The 5411-nt window shown below is 37.6% G+C and overlaps 1 pseudogene; it reads right to left on the bottom strand.

The window, feature by feature from the left end:
- Nucleotides 1–1609: 1609 nt before the first annotated feature.
- On the bottom strand, nt 1610–3125 carry LOC114113482 (nucleosome assembly protein 1-like 1; annotated as a pseudogene).
- Nucleotides 3126–5411: the final 2286 nt, after the last annotated feature.

Below are 5411 nucleotides of genomic sequence, written 5' to 3'. Positions count from 1 at the left end.
CAGTCCAGGTGCTCAAACACAGGCAATGCCAAGGCTGGTTAACTGAGCACCTCCTTAATTTTAATTCTGAGTTGACTGATACTAAACTCAGAGATATTTAATCTAAAGGTTAAATTCCTTTGGCTATCCTCTCATATGTATAAATAAGGTAGCTGTTGTGTATCTAAAGTTGTCTTTTTGTGGAGATATAAGTAACGGAGTCACTCTGAGTGACTCAGGCATGAAAAAAGAAAGATAGTCTCTGATTTAAAGATAATAGATAGCTCACAAGATCATTGGAGAGGTTAGAGAACCAAGTTAAGGGATAAGCAGCCTGAACAACAGTCTAATCATGACATCAAATTGATTTGAAAAGAAATTTTAGGTCATTTCAAAGACTGTGAAACAGAACAGTTGACAATACTGCTAATTCTGCAGCAAGGCACTTGAACATGCAGCAACTACCAGTTCCCTTCTAAGAATGCCATACCATCTCTGCTTCTTGCCACACATCAAGGAGTCTAGGTCGTAGTGCATGGGAGGCTAGGAAATTTAGTATCTGAAGTTCAACTTTTCTAGTAGGAAGTAGCATCTGCCTCCCCAAAAACCTCATGAGTTCCTCAGAAGGGAATTTTTCAAACCATAGAAAGAAGGTTTCAGGGTTAGGAAGCAGGAAAGAATAATCAATGACCACAGCACAGATTCTTTTTGATTGCAGCCTTTCTAACATATGAAAACTGATTTTCTTTTCTTTCTTTCATTATTTTTCCTAATAATATGTTTAAAATTGTAAGTTTTATTTTCTTTTTCTATTTTCTTTTTTTTTTATTTTTATTTTGTGCTCTTAAGATTTTTTAAACAGTCTACATGTTTGCAGTATCCAAAATGTGAGTTATTTTATTATCCATTCACCTGCAAGTGTGGTTATGATTTGGATCTTTGGCTAAGTAAAGACATTGTGATTCACCTAGTACTGACGGTAAACATTAGTGGTTAGGATATTATAAAAACAAAACCCTTGGTTCCTGTACTCGTGGCTCTTCATGTGGTCCTAGAGCGCACGCAGCCTTTGGTTTACATCTAAGATGGATTGAACGGCCTGCCTACTCAAAACTCTATCTCCCACCAGGTTTTCTTTTCTTTTTTTTTTTTTTAACTCAAAGGCAGTGGTTGCTTTATTTGGGGGGGAGAAGGGCTCAGAAAATTTATTAAGTAAACGATGTCTAGCCCACCAGGTTTTCTTAAAGACTAATATTACCAGCTTGAAGGCCATTTTCTGATTTAGGATGTTAAAACCTAAGAAAGGCTATATTAAAAGACTGAAATTAGTGTTCATTGACTTGTTCATTCATAAAGCACTTGATGAATATCTCTTATTAACCAGATTCTGTCCAAGGCACCAATGGCATAGAGATGAATGAGATTAAGTTTGAACCTCTATTCTTAGGTGTATAATTGGGAGTAAACTAACTTCTGAGGAAATTTCCATGTTTATTTATTTATTTTTTTAATGTAGGGAGAATTTAATACAAGTTACTCTATAAGTCAACAGATTTTTCACGATTACAGAGTTTGGTGACAATGCAATTTAATTTGAAAGCTTCTAATATGAAAGATTTCCCAACACAACTTGAGACATCCAGACAGGTTTTATTGAAAAGATTTACTGCAGCCAATGTTGAAAAAGTTTACTGCAGCTTTTGACTTCTTTAAAGAGCTGATAACCCTGCAGCAGAACAGAATTATTTGAAATTAAAAAAGTGTTCTGAGTTTTGCAGTTTATTTATTGAAACCTCATACATACATTGCTTGGATGTAGAATTCTAAAACCACGTTTTTCCAAAAAAAAAAAAAACGTTTTTATTCCATATCATGGAATAATGAATATACCAATGGAATACATGAGTCACTAAATTTGCTTCTCAATGTGTTAAACAGAGAATTATTTGCTCATTTGGCAAACATTACCTCATCCGCTTCTTCCCCTTCTTCATCATAATCATCATCATCATCTTCAATAGCTTCTCCAGTAAAGTATAACACTGATCTTGGGATTATACGGTCACGTAAAAAGTGACCAAAGTCTGCAGCGAGGATAGCTTCAGAATCATCATCCAGATCTCCACTCTCGGGAACTTCAGGAGGGGCAAAAAAATTAAAGAAAGAGTCATTAGAAACTGTTTTGGTCACAGTACAAACTGTCCCACGTCCCTTGTGTTTCTGCTTCTTCTTAATCGTTTTCAAAGTGACATTCTTCCCCTTTTTCCAATCTATCTGGCACCCTGTACAACCCATAATTTCTGGTCCATCAAAAGAAAAGGGACCAGAATCATCTGGTTCTGATCTCATCCTATATGTCTTTGTCAACACTTCATTTGTGAAATATTCATTGGGTTCAAAGTGAAATTCTAAGACAAAACTCATAGGTTGACCAGCATCTGAGAACTTCACTTTAATATCTTTCAAGTGCTTCAGAATAGGCTCATCATGTTCCTGAACCATATCACTGAGCAAGTCAACATTCTTAAAAACGGTCAGCCAAAACTCAGGAATTCCCTTGGGATCTTCTTTTTCTTCATCCTTTTTCTATCTTCAATCTTGGCCTTTTCTTTTAGCTCCTCCGAAATTTCATCTTCCTCATCTGGTTTCCATTCACATTCTTCTTCTGTAGGTTCATAAATGGCATTAATGATCTCAAATCACTTATCAAACAGAGGCTGATAAAGAACAGCATACTTTCTTTCAAGATCATGAACTTCCTCATAGAATTCGGCTTCTATCTGTGCACATTTAACTTGAAGGTTTTTGAGAGCATTCACTCGTCTTTTAACTACCCTAGGCAAGCTTTCAATGTATCCTGTTGGTGTTTCTACCAGACCATCAAGTCTTTCTTGAAGGGCTGCAAGAATCTGAGGATTTTGCATCATCTGAACAGTCAGCTGACGCGCTTTGATTTTTGTTTCTTCACCAGTTTTTTCTTCTTCTACTTCTTCAACATCATCCAAATCTTGATCAAGTTCAGACTGTTCTTTGTTGTCGATGTCTGCCATGTTGTACAAATGCCAAGTATCGGTGGCGAGCGCGGGGAGCCGAGCGGCCCGAGCTGCGCAGGCAGTGACTCAGGGCGGCGGCGGGAGGAGCAGGAGGCTGCGCCGCGAGCAGATGCCGCTAAAAAAGCAAAATTTCCATATTTTAAATAAGGATGGTATGTACACACTGCTATATTTTAAATGGGTAATGAATAAGGTTCTACTGTATAGCGCAAGGAACTCTGTTCAATGGCATGTGACAATCTGGATGGGAAGGAAGTTTGGGGGAGAATGGATACACACACACACACACACACACACACACACACACACACACACATATAAACAAGGTTGCAATAGTTTCAGGTGAACAGCAAAAGGAGTCAGCCACGCTGTTCATCTGAAACTATTACAACCTTGTTAATAGGCTATAAAAAAAATAAAATAGGGACAGTAATAATGCCCACTTCATGGGTTTTTTCTAAGACAAGTGACTCAGTAAAGTTCTGAGCACTGTATGGTATATAGTTTATATTCAACAACCTTCAAATACCTTAATAACTATTACTAGCATTAATAAACCCAGAGTAAATTACAACGTGTGATAAATCTATGCCATACACAGACTAGGCTGCTGGGATTGATAAGAGTATGGAGGAACAGCACTGCTCAAATTGGAGTTGGCAAGGGGAGATTTAGAAGAGGAACCTGTAGAAGATTAAAATCTGAGCAAACTCTAAGAATGAACATAGTTATCCTGGAGAAGGAATAACTGACATTGTGCAAGAAATGGGGAGAAGACAGATGAAATGGCATAACTAAGTTATGGAGATGTGAAATAATGCAGAATGCTGTTTGCCTTATAAATATGTTATAAATCATTTTGATGTGAGAAAACAGTGAAAGAGGAGTTTGTTCAGATTATGAATGATCTTGTATGCCACGGTGAGTTGAGATTTCATCCTTAATAATAGGAGGAGACATCAAATGAATCTCAACTTAGCAGAAGGTCATTGTGTTTTAGACATCATATTCATATAGCAGTAAGGAAAATAATTAAAGGAGTATAAGATTAGCAACTGGGAGGCCTTCTCCCATCATGTCATTGCAATAATTTCATGGTGAGTGCTGATGGCTAGATTAAAGTAATGGCAGTGCAAAAAAGGAAAAGATTTAGATACATATTTACAGGGTAGAATGGGCACTAGAGCTAAATTTACTGGAAGCGAGGGGGAAATCTACAAAGCTTACCAGGTATCTGGCCTGGACAACTGTGTGAATGTGGTGTCATCCTAAGCATGGAACACAGAAAGTGAGGGTCAGTTTGAAGTTCATTAAAATTTTGGTATATTGTATGATGCACAGAGGAAGCTAAGAACAAGAGCAGTTCAAAAAAGAAAATGTACTCAAATAGTCTTATTACTATGTTGTCCTCTTTCAGATTATCCAACAAGAGGTCCTTTGATTAAAATATCTGATGCATGTATGAGAAATAGACATTTGTATTTTAATGTGTCCAGAATTCTTTCACTAATTTAGTTAATTCACATCCAATGTTCCCAATTTATCAGTAGAAGAGCCTAAGATATTCCTAGATATTATAGAACATGTAATCCATGTACCTATATAATGATGGTTACAGACAGAATAAAGTACCTTATTACTGAAACATAAAAAAAAAAAAAGATGAAACATTCTTCCAAAGAGCCCTGGACTACACTTTTTGAAATTATATTTCTATGATGTGGTAGATGTGTATTGTGTCAAGTGGAATGGATCACCATATTCCAGACTTTCTTCCCCACATAATTCTTTTGAGGGTGGATGACAAGAGGCATCTTGCATGAAATTTAAGAGACAAAAGTGAAGCAGTGACCAGAATTTCTTGTGGTTGAACTGGACATGAGACGCTGTAGCTACATACCCACAATCAATCTAGTATCTAAGCACGGTGGCAGCATTCAGCATTGGAGCCTACATAATCTCCTTGCCCTACTGTAGACACCTCTCCAGAGTTGCATCTTTGACTCCTGGGCCAGGTGAATCACAAATCACCAGATTCTTCTACAAGACAACCCCTCCCCACCTTATCAAAGTAAAACACTTTGAAGCATTAAGAGATAGATGAGGGTTCCAGTCCATCTTTTTGTGTCCACTCATCTCCTGGGCTCCAGCTTGACCTCAGAGGGTCTATCTCAGCCTCAGAGATCCCAGCTTATCCATGCTTCCCTTCCTGAATGCCTGTTTTGAATGAGTTCAGGCTGCAGCACCAGTACAGAAGGAAGAATCTCTCAAGTGCTGGGAACCAGCTCCTCAAACTGCCTAAGGTCAAATCTCTTTAGCAGATCCCTGAGGGTCAAACCCTGATGGACAAAACAAGGATAATTTTCATAGACTTCTTTG

The sequence above is a fragment of the Ovis aries genome, chromosome 1 (genome assembly GCF_016772045.2).
Source record: "Ovis aries strain OAR_USU_Benz2616 breed Rambouillet chromosome 1, ARS-UI_Ramb_v3.0, whole genome shotgun sequence".
Classification (NCBI taxonomy): Eukaryota; Metazoa; Chordata; class Mammalia; order Artiodactyla; family Bovidae; genus Ovis; species Ovis aries.
Note: the sequence above shows the minus strand (reverse complement) of the source record. Positions and strands in the feature narration are given on the sequence as shown.